The following is a 17,686-nucleotide window of genomic DNA, read 5'->3' as shown; positions in this document are numbered from 1 at the left end:
TTTGTCAGAAAGTGCTTGTGCGATGTGAAGAAATGCATCATCACACGGGGAAAGGAAGTCCTCTTTTGAAGGTAATGTGTGTAACAGAAAAGTGGCCCCTTCATTCTCAGGCCAAGTGGTGCACATTTTGTTTCTCTCTAACTCCAAAATCTGGTGGCTGCCAGGAATACCTCTCTCCTTCCTCATAAGGTAGTTTAGCTTTGTAAGGCTTTTTACAAGCCTGTGGAGTTGCGTGACTATTTGATGAACAAGAGACACAGAAAGCAGAGACTGTGGCTTCACCCTCAGCAGGACACAAGTGGAGTTTCTTTTTGTGTAAAGTGTCATTTACAACTGAATCCCATTGACAGAGCCGTTCAAGACACAGCCATCCAGGCCTGGGAGTCCTGGCTTAGATCTAGTTTTGTCTTTGTTATGAAACCTTTATGACCTTGAGCAAAACATTTTGTCTCAATGTGAACCCCAGCTCCTTCATATGTAGAATGAAGTGAAACTTAGATGGCATATAAATTCCCAAACAGCTTTGAAATGATATAATTCTGTCATGGCTAACCATTGGCTAATGATTTTGCTAGTTTTCGTCTTCTACCTGTTAGATACGGTTATAGCCTCTATCCTCTTTTTATCTCACTTTGTAATGTTTCTCATCTGTCTTACCTGCTTTCTATTTTCCACTCTCATCTATTTTAATTTACTATTTTAGTCCTTTAGTGTTGCTATGAAGAAATATCGGGGGCTGGGTAAGAGGTTTATTTGGCTCACAGTTCTTCAGGCTGTACAAGAAGCATGATGCCAGCATCTGCATCTGATGAAGGCTTTAGGCTGCTTCCACTCCTGGTGGAAGAGGAGGTGAGCTGGTGCATGCGGAGATCACATGGCGAGAGAGGAAGAGGTTAGCGTACAGGGCTCTTTTTTAACAACCAGCTCTCTAGAGGATAATAGAGCAAGAACTCACTCACGCCCTTCCCCACTCCCCATCACCAGGAAGGGCGTTAATCTATCATCAGAGATCTGCTCCTATGACCAAACCCCTTTCATTAGGCCCCACCTCCAACACTGGGGACAAAATTTCAACATGAGGTTTGGAGGAATCAAACGTCCAAACTATAGCATGTAGTTAGGACTTTAGAACATATTAAAAAATGCACTTTAGGCCTGGTGCAGTGGCTCACACCTGTAATCCCAGTATTTTTGGGAGGATGAGGCGGGTGGATCATCTGAGGTCAGGAGTTCGTGACTAGCCTGGCCAATATAGTAAAACCCCGTCTCTACTAAAAATACAAAAATTAGCCAAGTGTGGCGGTGGACACCTGTAATACCAGCTACTTGGGAGGCTGAGGCAGGTTGCAGTGGGCAGTGAGCCGAGACCATGCCACTGCACTCCAGCCTGGGCAACAGAGTGAGACTCTGTTCCAAAAAATAAAAATAATTTTAAAATAACTTTATTGCATTATAATTATGTAAAACACAGTGCACCCATTTCACATTCAGTGAATGTTTTCAAATGTATATAGATGTGTTTGTACCACCACAGTCAACATTTGGAACATTCATCCACCCCAATAAGTCCCTTAGTTTCTTTTTGCAGTCAGTACTCCCCTGTTTCTGGCCCTAGGTAATCACTGATCTGCTTGCTGTAACCAAATATTTTTTGTCTCTTCAAAACGATGCTTCTAATCTTGATCTGAATATGTATGTTCAGTTTCCCACTGGGAAACTTGACTTAGATGTATGTAAGCCCCTTTACCTTGAAACAGTGGAAATCAGAATCTTTTTCTGTCATCAAAATTGTATGTCTGAGACTCATCCTGTATTTCTTCCTTGCTCCCTTTTCCCATGTCAATCAATCCCACTCAATAGTCCACTTCCTTAATATATTCACATCTGTCTCTTTCTTGTGCTACAATTTTTGTGCAGGGTCTAACTAACCACAATCTAGTCTTACTAAGTTCAGGAGCTGGCTGTGGATTTTCACATCCACTCAGCCTTGTCCCTTAGGTTGTCGAGGACCCCACCCTCTGTTTCAGGGAGAAGACGGGGCCTTGGGAAAGGATGTGGTCATTTCAGATGGGGCTCAACATACCCTCAGCTAAGATGAATCTCACTTATAAGATGAATCTCACAGGCAAAATGCAAGAAGCAGTTAATAAAAAGCTTCTGCACAGCAAAGGAAATAATCAGCAGAGGAAACAGACAACCCACACAGTAGTAGAAAATATTTGCAAACTATGCATCTGACAAAGGACTAATATCCAGACTCTACAAGGAACTCATACAAGTCAGCAAAGAAAAAACAAACCCACCAAAAAGGGCAAAAAACATGAATAGACAATTCTCAAACAAAGATATACAAATGGCCAAGAAACATGAAAACATGCTCAACATCATTAAATATCAGGAAAATGCAAATTTAACTACAATGAGATACCACCTTACTCCTGTAAAAATGTCCATAATTTAAAAATTAAAAAAATTCGGTGGTGGCGTGGATGTAGTGAAAAGGAGCATGTTTATCCTGCTGATGGGAATGTAAACTAGCACAACTACTATGGAGAACAATATGGAGATTCCTTAAAGAACTAAAAGTAGAACTACCATTTGATCCAGCAACCCCACTAATGGGTATCTAGCCAAAACAAAAGGAGTCATTTTATGAAAAAGATACTTGCATACGCATGTTTATAGCAGCACAATTCACAATTGCAAAAATATGTAACTAGCCTAAATGCCTATTGACCAATGAGTGGATAAAGAAAATGTGGTGTATATGTATACCATGGAATACTACTCAGCCATAAAAAGGAACCAAATAATGGCATTTGCAGCAACTTGAATGGAGTTGGAGACCACTATCCTAAGTGAAGTAACTCAGGAATGGAAAAGCAAACATCGTATGTTCTCACTTGTAAGTGAGAGCTAAGCTATGAGGATGCAAGGGTATAGGAATGATACAATGGACTTTGGGGACTCAGGGGGAAGGGTAGGAGGGGTGTGAAGGATAAAAGAATACACATCAGTTTCAGTGTACACTGGTCAGGTGATGGGTGCACCAAAATCTCAGAAATATTTACTAAAGAACTTACCTATGCAACAGAAAACCATCTATTCCCCCAAAACTTTTGAAATTTAAAAAAAAAAAAAGGCCCTTGTGAAAAAGCAAGAGGAAGACCACCTGGCCTGGCTACTTGCCCAGGAAAAGGGCTACATTCATGAATGGGGACAAATGTCTGTGGCCAGTGGCTCGACTCCTACAGCTATCTGGCCCTGGTGGCCAATACAGAGGGTAGACTCTTGACACTAAACTACTCCTTTCCATGAGGTTTCTCTAGGTGGACACCCAATGCATTAGGCTCCATGGATCTCCTCCCAGGTCAAGTCCACATCCTCTGGCTCTCAGCTCAGATGAACTTCACATAGTCTTTTTCCAGTGAATTTATGTGGGGTTAACTTTATGTGCTGCTTATTTTAGGGTTTTTCTCTTTCTCACATAAATGAAACACTCTCTAGCTCAATAAGAGCCACTCGTCACTTTAAGGATAAAGACTTTCTGATGTAGCCCTTGTCTGACTTGTAGGCTCACCTCCTTCTCTCCATTCATGCGCCCCTGTGCTTTGGCTGCACCAAACGAATTGCCTGTTCCCTGAACACTCCCTGCTCTCTTCATACCTTTAGATCTTTGTAGACGCTGTTTTCTTTCCTCTGCCAGGAATATCATGATATAAATGATTCCTATTTATTCTTCAGGACTCACTTCAAATTATTTTCTCAGTAAAACCTGACCTAACATCCTCAAAGGCTATTACTCTTCTTCTTTTCTTTCATTACATATTTGTATTTTTCCTGTGTAATTACCAGGTTATACTCCGAGGTGGAAAAGGAGGAAGTGGTATAACCCATCCCCCATATGGTCTTAACAGTTTTCTGGTTAGCTCACACATACACACTTATATGTATCCACATCCACACACCTACAAGGAACAAGAAAGGACACACCCAACACTGACTTTTTTGGTTTAACTTCTACGTTCTGGCTCTTAATGAGATTTAATGAGGAGTCGGAACTTGGGGAGTGACTCTTCTGCCACATTTTATTAGCTTTTCTTTCTCCAGTTTCTTTCACTGGTTCTGAGACAGTATGTTCCTTGTCTCCAATGTTCTGGACTATGTAGCATTCATCTGCAATATCATAGGGATTTTCTGTAGATTGTCTTTTTTTTCTTCCCCTGGGGCGGAGTCTCACTCTGTTGCCCAGGTTGAAGGGCAAATGTAGTGATGTAATCTCGGCTTACTGCAACCTGTGCCTCTAGGGTTCAATTCTGCCTCAGCCTCCTGAGTAGCTGGGATTGCAGGTGCCCACCACCACGCCCAGCTAATTTTTGCATTTTGAGTAGAGATCAGGTTTCACCATGCTGGCCAGGTTGGTCCCAAACCTCTGACCTCAAGTGATCTGTTCACCTTGGCCTCCCAAAGTGCTGGGATTACAGGTGTGAGCCACCATGCCCGGCCACAACATTGTCTTGTTAAAATATCATCTGTCATTTATTGTCTTCTCATATGTTAATCTGGTGTGCACCTGGCATCAGGAGGCAAAGGAAAAATCAATCCTGTACTGTCTATAAAAGAATTTATTACATTGTAAGTTTTAGAATCTGTTTACATGTTTGTCTCCTGTAGACTGAGTTTCTTGAAGGTCAGGTGGTATCTTTTTCTCTATACATCCCTAATGCCTAGCTAGCTCAGTGCCTGGCAGAATCCATCAATGAATGAATTTATGAATTTGAATTCTGCCTATATATCTATTACCAGTTAATGGTTTATGTTAAGTAGCATGTTTTGCCTTAATTAAAAACCTGCCCCTGAGTAAATAAAATGTGCTCGAATAGGTCTGAATTTAAAACATTTTCTCATTTAAAATTAGGGACAAGCATGAGTCATATTTTCACGTGCCAGTGCCTCAAATTCAATGCATCGTGTTTTAAAATAGAAACTAAAGCCAAGTCTGGATAATTAATTTAGATAATTTGTCAAGTCTTACTGCTGGTGGGGGACATGTAGACATAATATATAGGTACAAACAGTATTTGCAGAACTTATGGTACTTTAAAAGGGAAGAAAACAAATGATCAGAGAAAATACAACCAGTGTAGGCTTTTTTTTTTTATTAGCACTTCCAAAAAAGGAAGCTAAGTGTCAGTTCAGAGTGTTGATTGCAGGGACCAAGGTGGAGATGCTTGTTTTTTTTTAGGGATTGTAAGAACCTAGAGCAGTTCTCTTGTTTTTGTGCAGATGGTAACAGGCACAGGAGAAGGAACACCTGGATGTATTTTGAAGAGCAGGCTGTATTGCTAAGTCAGAGAGTTGGATAAAGCATTCGAAAGGGCCTTTGGAGATCCATATGCCTAACAAATGTCAATAGTGTATTGTAATTTTTGACTTTATGGAGAAATTATACTTCCTTCAGGGACTAAAACCTTGTAGAAGTTTTTTCTCTGACTAACCTACCTCATGATGACTCTTTGCTTGCTTTGAATAACTGTAACATTTACACGGGCTGTCTCTGTTCTCTATATTTATATTATGTTTGTTCATATGATGCCTTAGAGTAATCCCAAATTGTATGTCACCTACTAGATTATTATATCCTGGGGGCTCATGTCTTTCTTTGCATTCTCTATAGTTCAATATATGTTCCAAACATTTTTACATATGGCCCTGATGTGACTTGAGCCTCAAAACAACTTTGTAAAATGGAAATATTATAACTCTTTGATTTCTGCAGATTGAAAAACAGATGTGGAATATTGAGTAACATCCAAATGTCTGCAGCAAACAAGGGGTACTGTCCAGATTGAGAGCAAAGTTTATGATCATTCTGCAATATGCTCTGAAAAGACAGTTATTCCAAAGGATACGATTAGTGGTCCTTTTGCTGACAAAATAAAATGGAGAGGCAGCAATGGTTAGTTATAGGCCTGGTATATTTTTCATGTTATAGGATATTATATTTATTCCACATTGGTCATTCCTGAAGTGTGTAATCTAAAGCTCGACTTTTAATTGGCGCTTAATAGAGAAGGATTTGTTGACTGACAGTGTAAAGCAAACCCTCAGATAATAGAAGAGGATGGACATCTGTTGATCTAGAAGTTTATCCAAAGCAGTTAGGTTTAAGTTCTAAGGAAATTTAGCTCACAATTAGGCAGTTTGAGTGCCTCTCACAGAGTTTTGTTTTTCTTTCCACTGTACTGAATGATGGGCTATAATTTAAAAATGTAATAAATACCAATTTCTGTAGTAGCCTTACGGTCTTTTTCCCTCCTTCCTTGCCCCATTGTTCCTCCTGCCATCCTGATGGTACCTCCTTAAAGCACTCACACATTTCATGCCTCGTAAATGGAGTATAACAGCATATTAAAACAGCTTTTAATCCCAACACTTTGATAAAGCCAAGGCAGGTGGATCACTTGAGGTCAGAAGTTCAAAACCAGCCTGGGCAACATGGTGAAACCCCGTCTCTCCTGAAAATACAAAAATTAGCTGGGCGTGGTGGCAGGAGCCTGTAATCCCTGCTTCGTGGGAGGCTGAGGCAGGAGAATCACTTGAATCCAGGAGGCAGAGGTAACAGTGAGCCAAGATTGTGCTATTATACTCCAGCCTGGGTTGACAGAGTGAGACTCTGACTCAAAAAAAAAAAAAAATTAAAATATACCACATGTGGTGATTAATTGTCAGAAGAACATCACCCAGGGCCTTAATGTCAGATCTGTCTTTTAAATGGCGTAAATTCAATTTTTCTCACACTCAAGCTCCTTTGAATTTTAGCGTCTGAATCACCCTATAGTAGCATTGCTCTTTTTTCAGGATAATTTAATAACAAGAAGAAATTACTCTGTATACATTTTTAAATGCAATTCTTGAGATAAAATAGGTTGATGTCACCCAAGTCTCTCTCCTGAATCAACTGCAAATGTGTTTTTAATGCAAACTATTTTAGTCCATAAGAAATCTACTGGAGCATCAGAATGCTCATAAAGATATGCCTGGTTGGCTATATCACCGTCTCAGTTGCATTAGACAATTTCACAGTCAATCTTTATTTTGATTTCTCTTATTATTCAGCTCTATTTATTCCTGGGACCCATATAGGGTATCACAGTTATAAAAATGTCATAAAATCAGGTCATAAATGAAATTACTTCTAGGCACAAGTGACTTATCCATGTACAAAGGTAACTCTGACTGCTTTTACTGAGCAAGGGATTCGGCAAGTTGCCTCTTAGATAATTTGGAAATTGCCATCTTGGGATGTTTTCTGTCCTTTTGATGTGTGTCTCTAGTCACCTTAGATCTTAGCTGGAACATCTACTCTGTGGCTCTGAAGGGAGCTAGTTTGCTTTTCTGCATCACAGCCTTCATCTGTGTTTTTGTTTTCCCTCAGCAAGTGAAGGGAGAAGATCAGGGCATTAATCTCTCACTCCATTAGAAGGATGCATTTCCGTTTTCATCCAATTAGCTGCTGTAATTTGAAGCTTTTGGTGCCTGCTGATAAGTCAGGAGGCTGGCAGCAGACAAGGCCATGGAGAGCTTTCAGAGGGGGCTCTGTGAGCTGTTATCACAAGTTTCACTCAAAAGATCAAGTGTCAGGCCTGCTCACACCAGTCTGATCCTCAAATCTTTATATATTCATTAACCATCGATATGTGGTTATTCAGGGAGGTTGCGGCAAGGCTTCAGACAGTAAGGTCTCAAGGCATACAGAGCCAAAGTAGCCAATAATGAATTCACATCTCTGAGCACAGCTTGTTCTTAGGAGTGAAGGATTTAAGAAGCTGGCTTCTTTCCCTCTTTTAAAAACGTAAGCGTATCCAGACTTGAAATTTTTTTTAATAGGAGAAAAAGGCACACAAAACTTATTTCAACATGCATAGGAGAAACTCTCAGGAGTGTGATTACCCCTGGAAATTTTAATTTTACTCCATTTATTCATTCTTAGGGATCTCTTTGATATTAACAAGACGAACGAACTAACAGGGAAAAATGGAACCTGTTAGTTTTGGAAGCCTGAAAAGACTTCTGGGAATTCCTAACACAATGGGGTAATGATTTGCATAGGCAAAGGGAAGTGGGGTATTAGGGGTCCCCACAAGGAAGTGGGGGTTGGGTGTCCTAACACCCCATATTATGTCTCTCTACCACTTTTTGCCATATGAGAGGAGAACACATGTATTTCTTAAAATAAGACAAGATATCCTTAGAAAATGTTAGCTTGACTTTCAAGATGATGTGTGTGAGTTTCTGCTCCAAATTTTGAAGTTGGACATTTTCCCTTCTAGAATGATCATCTCCCATTTTTCTAGGAAACCTCTAGCATCAAGAAGCTGTTTGTGAAAAATAACTGAACAAGTAAAATCCTTTCAGAAAAAAAAAAAAACCTCACTGACTTGAAATATCTTTCTAGTCAATTACCTCTAAAAGCAAGGATGGACTTGGTAAAATGAAGTGAGATAGTAAACTTGGGGTCTGGATCTCTCTTATTTTACTTTGATTTTCCTCATCAGCGTAATAAAGGGGCTGTGTACTTGGTAATTGCTAGTATTTCTTTTGGTTTGAATATTCTATGATTGGAGAGGCAGCATATTTCAATTTAGGATTGGCAAATATTAAGCTTGTCTATTGCATTTCTTGCTGGTTACATTCCTAACAGACACCTCTAATCAATTGTGAAAGTTGTTCCTGCTAATCTTAGAATCCCAAGGCCTTAGAAACCTTTTCAGCACAGAACTTGGAGCAACCATTATCCGTCAGATGAAGACAAAATTTTAACAACATTCCAGACGTGATGGATAGATACTTACTGACAGATAGAGGGCAGGGCAGAGTTCTGGTTCTGTGTCTGTCTGGACACATCTGTGTAACCCTTGAGAAGTAAACTACATATTTGAAAATTAAACTTGATATACATTTTTCTGTGAAAATAAGTTCTTTTTTTCTTAGACGGAGTCTTGCTCTGTTGCCCAGGCTGGAGTGCAGTGGTGCCATCTCGGCTTACTGCATGCAACCTCTGCCTTCCAGGTTCAAGAGATTCTCCTGCCTCAGCCTCCCGAGTAGCTGGGATTACAGGCATGTGACACCACACCAGGCTAATGTTTCCTAGTTTTTAGTGTGGCTGTAACATTCCTGTTAACAACATTTGAGTGATCCAGTTTTTCCGCTTCTTCCCAGCATTTAGTGTTGTCACTAGTTTTAGTTTTGGCCACACTGAGACATACGTAATGATTATCTAACTGTGATTTTAATTTGCATTTTCCTAATGGCTAAGAAGATTGACCATCTTTTCATGGGCTTTTATGCTGTCTGTGTATCTTCTGTGAAATGTCTTTAGCTCATATTCTAATTGGATTGTTTTGTTTTTTTACTTTTAAGTTTTGAGAGTTCTTTACATATTCTAGCACTAGTCCTTTGTTGCAATATTTTTTTCCTTTGGTCAGTCTTGCTACAGATTTGTCAGTTTTTCCCTTTCTTTTCTTCCTTCCTTTCTTTTTTTTTTGAGACAGGGTCTCGCTCTGACAGATAGACTGGAGTGCAGTGATACAAACACAGCTCACTGCAGCCTCAATCTCCTGAGCTTGAGCAATCCTCCTGCCTCAGCCTCCTGTATAGCTGAGACAATGGCTAATTTTTTTTTTTTTTTTTTTTTTTTAGACAAAGTCTCTTACTGTTGCCCAGGTTGGAGTGCAGTGGTGTGATCTCGCTCACTGCAGTTTCCACCTCCCGGGTTCAAGCAATTCTCCTGAGTAGCTGGGATTACAGGCACACGCCACCATGCCCAGGTAATTTGGTATATTTAGTAGAGCTGGGGTTTCACCATGTTGGCCAAGCTGGTCTCAAACTCCTGACCTCAGGTTATCTACCCACCTTGGTCCCCAAGGTGCTGGGATTACAGGCATGAGCCACTATGCCCAACCTTTTCTGATTTTTTTGTAGTTGCTATGTTGCCCAGGCTGGTCCTGAACTCCTGGGCTCAAGCAATCTTCCTGCCTTGGCTCCCCAAGTGTTGGGATTACAGGCATTAGCCACCATGCCTGGTCTAATTGTTTTTCTGTTTTCAATGTCATTGGTTTTGACTCATATTTTTGTTATTTCCTTGCTTCTGTCTTGCTATTTTTTCTTCCCCTAGCTTCTTGAGGTAAGAGTTTGGATTATTTATCTGAGGCTTTTCCCCACCTTTAATGTATATGTTTAGTGCTATAAATCCCTCTCTCAGTATTGTTTTAGTTGTGTTTTTGTCAATTCAATATATTTTCAATTTCTTTTGAGCCTTCCTCTTTACTGAAAGATTATTTATAAGTGTGCTATTCAGTTCCCAAGTATTTGGATATTTTCTTTTTTTTTTGAGATGGAGTCTTGCTCTGTTGTTCAGGCTGGAGTGCAGTGGTGCAATCTCGACTTGCTGGAAACTCTGCCTCCTGGGTTCAAGCAATTCTCCTGCCTCAGCCTCCCAAGTAGCTGGGATTACAGGCGTGCACCACCATGCTCAGCTAATTTTTGAATTTTTGTAGAGACAGAGTTTCACCATGTTGGCCAGGTTGGTCTCAAACTCCTGACCTCTAGTGATCTGCCCACCTTGGCCTCCCAAAGTGCTGGGATTATAGGCATGAGCCACTGTGCTTGGCTGAATATTTTCCTCTTAGTATTCTGTTATTAACTTTCAGTTTGATTCCATTGTGGTCACTGAACTCACTTTGTATGATTCTAATACTTCAAAATTTTTAGGTTTGTTTTATGATCCTAGACATATGGTCTTTCTTGGTATGTATTTTCTGAGTGCTTGAAAATAATATGTATCCTTTTGCTGTTGGGAAAAATGCCCTAAAAATATTGGATAGATTCTGTTGATTAATGAGATATTATGTTCTTCTGTAGTCTTTATATTTTCTGTCTAGCTGTTCTGTCAACTGTTGAGAGGAGAGTGAAGACTTTAACATAATTGTATATTTGCCTATTTCTCCTTTCAGTTCTATGTGTTTTTGCTTCACATGTTTTGTAGCTCTGTTGTTTGGTGCACACTTACTTAGGATTACTATGTCTTTTTGGTGGACTACTTTTTTTTTTTTTGTCTTTCTATAATGTCCCTGTCTGTCTCTGGTCATATTTTTGGCTCTGAAGTCTACTTTATCTCATATCAATATAACCAATCTTGCATTTCTTTGATTAATGCTTCCATGATACATCTTTTTTTTCCCCATCCTATTTACCTATATCATTCTTATTTCTTATGGGCACCATGTAGTTGGGTTGTATTTTAAAACCTACATGCTGGGTTTTTTTGGGGAGTGTATTTAGACCATTTATATTTGATGCAATTTTATATATATAATTGGATAATTTAATAATTCACATATATACATATATATATGTATGTAAGTAGACTTTATTTTTAGAGCAGTTTTAGAGTCACTGAAGAATTGAGCAGAACGTACAGAGAGCTCCAGTGTATCCCTCAACCCCATACCTTACAAATTCCCCCACTATCTACACCACAGTGGTACATTTCTTTACTGAAGAATCTACATTTACATACTATTAGCACCAAAGATTGGTCATTTGCATATATATGTATGTATATATATGTGCGTGTGTGTATTATTTGTTTTTAAGTGTTTTTTTTCTAGATATTATATTACATATACATAAACTTTACAAGTGACTGGTGTTGTCATTTTACCAGCTTGAGTGAAATATAGAAATCATATCTCCTTTTACATTCCTTTAACCTTCTCCACTTAGAATTGTTTAAAATATTTCCTCAACATACATTTGGAACCATATCAGACAGTGTTATGTGTTTCAATGAATAAACATAAATTAGAAAACTCTAGGGTTTTTTGTTTATTTTTTGCTTAGCATGTTCTTTATAGTTTTCTTCCTTTTAAGAACACTTTTAAAAACCATTCTTCTGGCAACAGATTATTTTAATTTGTATTCATCTGAACATGGCTTGGTTTCTCCGTCATTCCTGAAGAATATTTTTGTGGGATATAGGATTCTGGGTTGATAGTTCTTCCCTTTCAGCATTTGAAATATCGTGCCATTTCTTATTGATCACTATGGTTTTTGATGACAAATCAACTGTCATTCGAACTGTTTTTATTCTATAGGTAAGGTGTCATTTTTCTATCGTGTTTTTAAGACTTTGTCTTTGTCTTTAGTTTTAAGAAGTTTGATCATGATGTGATGTGTCTTGATGTGGATTTCTTTGGGTTTATCTTGTTTGATGTTTGGCCATCTTGAATCTATAGATTTGTCTTTTGTCAATTTTGGAAAGTTTTCACTCATTATTTCTTTGAGTACTTCTTTAGCTCCACTTTCTTTCTCCTTTCCTTCCAGGGTTCCAAATACACAAATGGTAGATCTTCTGTTACAGTCTCACAGGTTCTTGAGGCTCTGTGCATTTTTTTCAATCTATTTTCTCTATTGTTATTTAGGAAATGTCTAATGTTTTGCCTTCCAGATAACTGATTCTTTCCTCTTTCCTGTCCATTCTTACAGTTAGCCTCTTCACTGAGCTTTTTAATACTGACTGTTGTATGTTTTAGTTCTATAATTTCCATTTGATTCTCCTTTATGTCTTCTATTTCTTTCTTGAAACTTTGTATCTCTTTGTTGAAATTTACTATTTTTTCATTTATTTCAAACATGTTTATATTGCCCATTAGAGAATTTAAAAAATTATGGCTCCTTTAAAGTTTTTTCCCAGTAAATTTCAACATCTCTGTCAGTGGTAGTTGCATCTATCGATTGTCTTTTTTCATTTACTTTGAGATCTTTTTGGTTCTTGGTATGACGAATAATTTTTTTATTGAAACTGGGACATTAAAATATTATGTTTTGAGATCTTGATTTTTTTTTTTATGGCATGCTTCATGAATTTGCATGTCATCCTCATGCAGTGGCCATAGTAATCTTCTCTGTATTATTCCAATTTTAATATTTGTGCTGTTGAAGCGAAAATACAATATGGACCTTATTTAAGCTGCTTTTGTGCCATATCATTTCTGCCAGTTGGAGGTGAAATACTGATACCTTACTTGGCTTCTGATGACATCCAAGGAGGAAACTCTTCACTACTGATGGGCAGTGGTGGGAGGTCAGCTTCCCATGTGGTCTCCACTGATACTGCAATGGGAGTGATTTCATTGCTGCTGGTCAGTGGTGAACATCATGACTCTTCATTAGACTCTTCTAAAACCTCTCCAGCAAAAAGAAAGGGGTGTTTCATTTTTGCATATATAGGGGAAAGTCTACACTTTGCATGTGGTCTCCACTGTCACTGTGGGAGGCAGGGTTTTGTTATCAGCCAGTGGCAAGTTTTCTTATCTATAATGTCTTTGTCTGGCTTTACTGTTAGGGTGTGTCTGGCCTCACAGAATGAGTTTGGACGTGCTCCTCCCTCTTTACCGTTTTGGAAGAGTTTGAGAGGCGTTGGTGTTAATTAAAAATATATATATTGGGTAGAATTCACTAGTGATGTGAATTCTGGAAGATTGTTGGGAGGCTTCTGACTTCTGATTCACTATCCTTACTAGTTATAGGTTGTAATGGCCTGAATTGTGCCCCCCACCCCGCAACCCCCTGCCATTCCTGTATTGAAGACCTAACCTCTACTACCTCAGTATGTGACTATATTTGGAGACGGGACTTCTACAGCAGTAGTTAATTAAAACGGGATTTTAGGGGTGGCCATAATCCAATATGTGTCTTTATAAGAAGAGATTAAGACATGGACAGAGACACCAGATATGTGTGTCCTTTTGGTATTGGGGTAAGGCTGGCCTCATAGAATGAATTAAGTGTTCCTTCCTCATCAAAAAAGACACGAAGGAAGGGCCGAGTGAGGACAAAGTGAGAATGTGGCCATCTGCATGTGGCCATAGGCCTTGGAAGAAATCAAACCTTCAAACAACTTGATCTTGGACTTCCAGCTTCCAGAACTGTGGAAACATAAATTTCCATGGTTTAAGCAGCATAGTCTGTGGTATTTTGTTATGACACCCCTAGTAAACTAATATGTAGGCCTATTCAGATTTTCTATTTCTTCATGATTCAATGTTGATAGGTTATATATTTCTAGGAATTCATCCATTTCATCTAGGTTGCCAATTTTGTTGGCATACAATTGTTCATAGTACTCTTTTATACCCCTTTTGATTTCTGTAAAATTGGTAGTAATGTTCCCTGTTTCATTTCCTGCCTTTGTTTCTGTGGTTGTTGACAAGAGTTGAGGGTTTATTATCTACCAGTTTTCTGTCTTTCTGGGCTGTCCATTTCCTGGTTCTTTGGCCTTTCCTCGTTGCCTGCCTCTTCAGTTCCAAGTCTGATATGTATTAGGCAAAAAGGAAACGCAGGGAACTTGCTACTTTGTCATTCCTTGAATACTGAATTCCTCAGTCTATTAAATTTATAGTATGAAGGATAAAGAGTTGTACTTTTCAGAAGGAATATGGAGAAGTACTTTTCCATCTTCCTGAGTGCAGAAGTGTCAGTGTTTATAGCTATTTGTGAAATGTGAGGACTAGATTAGATGATTTCTGAAATCTCTTCCTGGTCTATTGATCTATAGATTTTTCTGGTTTTAAAACAGCAAGATCCTAATGAAATAAATGTAGCCACTTTTCCCTTAAGGCGGAGAGTAAGTAGAGGTAAGACTCAGCACTCACATCAAACCAAAGGCAGAGGCTTCATCATCCTATCCTTCTTTAGAGGAGCTCTAGGTTAGAGTTCAGGAGTGAGTGTCCTCCTTTTTCATTTTCTCTCTTCACTCCTGGTGAATGTGCACTGGGGGCAAGAACATCTTTGCTAACCTTTTGTTTGCCCCTAATATTCTGGTTACCCTGGTTACTGAACAGGAGCCTGATCAGTGGCACAGGAGGTTCAGAAGAGAGACAGGCCAGGAGTCTCTCTTCCCTACCTGTCTCTCTCCTATTTGCAACCTTGTTATTGCCTTGGCCTTCATGCCTTGGCCCTTCAAGTTTCCTGCTAATGTCTACTCTTGGGCAGGATAACTTCAGTCCTTTTCTCACTATCAGGAAAAATTCTCCATGTCAGGAGCCGTGCCTGTATATTCCACTGCAAATCCGTGACTTCATCTGCCATTTTTTGCTGACCTGGTGAAGAGCTGGGACAAGCCTTTTTCAGGATGAAATCCCCAGCAAGTCCTCCCACTCTCTGAATACCTTTTTATGTTATCCTCAAACTTCGCCGCCATCCGACAGACCCAGTGGTTTTCTGGAACTGGCTCCTACTGACTCATGAGACTCAGTTGTTAAACTTTTAAAAAATATCCGAGCTGGTTATTAAAAACAGCCACTATTGAAAATTAAATTATATAAACTTAAATAAATCATACTAAAAACAAAGGTTACAAATACTCAAAATTCACCACTTCCAGTGATGTATTATGATTTCCCAGTACCTATACTCTGGAGATTATTTCTCTCTGTTGTATGTATATGGTGGAAATGCCTTAGAGTGGGGTGAACCTGCCCAACTCCCCTTTCAGTAATTTCACATTGGCAGCTTGAAATAAGTCATGGTGGGAGTATTTGTAACAAGGAAGTTAACAAATGCAACAAACCAGGGCTGGATTTATCATTTTGTTGACTATCTAGGCTTTAAAAAATGATGGAGAAATGTTAATAATGTGGGCTAAACTTAAAATTGTGTCAGTCTGTGACTACATTATGATCAACACAGAAACTGAAGAAATAGTCTTCCAGTATTCAACACTACAGTTGACTTTTGGATAACGTGCATTTGAGCTGCACGGGTCCACATATACGTGGATTAAAAAAAAAGTTATACCAGTTGTGCCTGCCTCTCCTGCCTCCTTTTCCACCTCTTTTTTCACTTCTACCTTTTCTGCCTCTACTACCCTGATATACCAAGACCAACCCCTCTTTTTCCTCCTCCTCTTCAGCTTATTTAGCATGAAGATCATGAGGATGAAGACCTTTACAATGATTCACTTCCACTTAATAAATAGTAAACATATTTTCTCTTTTTGATGATTTTCTTAATTTTCTTTTTCTAGCTGTCTTTACTATAAGAATACAGGATATAATACATGTAACATACAAAATATGTGTTAATTGGCTGTTTATGTTATCAGTAAGGCTTCTGGTCAGCAGTAGGCTATTAGTAGTTAAGTTTCTGGGGAGTCAAAAGTTACAGGTGGATTTTCAACTGTGCCTGGGTTTGGCACCCCTAACCCCGGCATTATTCAAAAGCCGATTGCATTATCCAATTCTAAAGAGAAGTTATGTTTGTATCACTGATGAATGAGTGAAGTTCTAACATATATTTTTGTTGTTTCACTCTTGCCTTATTCATTAATGTAAATAAAAATATCAACCAACATTCATGTCAGAATTACATTCATATCATCAATGACTTGAATGCCTTCATTGCCAGATTGCATGCTGATTAGGCATTTATTTATAGTCTGTCAGACATGGTTGAATTGCAATTACAGGTTAGCAATCAACACAAAAGTTTGGTAAAAATAAGCATAGCCATTCTGTGAATCAATTTCTATATAGAATTTACAATAGAATATGTTGTACATTTCATTAATTGTGCTGTAATCTTTTATATCAGTAAAATGTATAATACACACACACACACACACACACACACACACACACACATATTTCTTTTTCCTGGATAGCTGGTTGCTAAATATATATCAGCATTCCATTGCTCAAATCTTAACTCTTATCAAGGGTTAAGATATCTTATTTTTAAAGGTTTCTTTTACAGCCAGAAGATTCACTTCAGGCAGTTTTAAGTGTGAAAAAGTTTGCTCCCATGACTCAATTATTTTCAAAGCCTCCTTGAAGAAATGGGCTCAAAATGTAATCCATCAATTCACCAGCAGGTGTCACTGTGGTGTAGGGTCATAGTCAGAAGGCGTCTCAGGCATCTCACCTTATGCCCAGGAGAGGAGTACTGCTGGAATGGAATTGCTTCCAATTAAGTTACACACTGAACATCTCCTAAAGTCACTTTCTGGAGGGAATGCGGCATCCAAGTTCTCTGACAAAAAAGAGCGAAGTAAAAAGAGACTGGTTCTGTTTGTTTATTTTGTATTTTTAACTCTGCTATTATGTTTATGTCCAGAAAGCCCTGAAAACTTGTCTTTAGCTCTAGAGCTGTATATGGCCTTACTATTCTAAATGTGGCTTATGGACCAGCATCATAGGTATTACCTGGGAGCATGTTAGAAATGCAGAATCTCAGACCCTGTCCCAGACCAGTGTACTGTTTAAGAATCTGCAACTCGGCCAGGTGCTGTGGCTCACGCCTGTAATCCCAGCACTTTATGAGGCCAAGGCAGGCAGATCACTTGAGGTCAGGAGTTTGAGACCAGCCTGGGAAATGTGGCAAAACCCCATCTCTACTAAAAAATACAAAACTTAGCCGGGTGTGGTGGCGCATGCTTGTAATCTCAGCTACTTGGGAGGCTGAGGCAGAAGAATCGCTTGAACACAGGAGACGGAAGCTGCAGTGAGCCGAGATTGCACCACTGCACTCCAGCCTGGGCAAAAGAGTAAGACTCTGTCTCAAAAAAAAGGAAATCTGCAACTTCATAGGGCCACCAGGGGATTCTTATGGACACTCAAGTAAG

General features: G+C 39.0%; 1 non-coding gene across 1 annotated transcript; it reads right to left on the bottom strand.

Moving 5' to 3' along the window:
- Positions 1-12,905: 12,905 nt before the first annotated feature.
- On the bottom strand, positions 12,906-13,014 carry LOC119472491. Its single transcript, XR_005201647.1, has one exon. It is a non-coding gene; the product is annotated as a U6 spliceosomal RNA (small nuclear RNA).
- Between the last annotated feature and the right edge of the window lie 4,672 nt (positions 13,015-17,686).

Source organism: Cebus imitator, unplaced genomic scaffold, assembly GCF_001604975.1.
Source record: "Cebus imitator isolate Cc_AM_T3 unplaced genomic scaffold, Cebus_imitator-1.0 Scaffold5, whole genome shotgun sequence".
NCBI classification, from domain to species: Eukaryota; Metazoa; Chordata; class Mammalia; order Primates; family Cebidae; genus Cebus; species Cebus imitator.
Note: the sequence above shows the minus strand (reverse complement) of the source record. Positions and strands in the feature narration are given on the sequence as shown.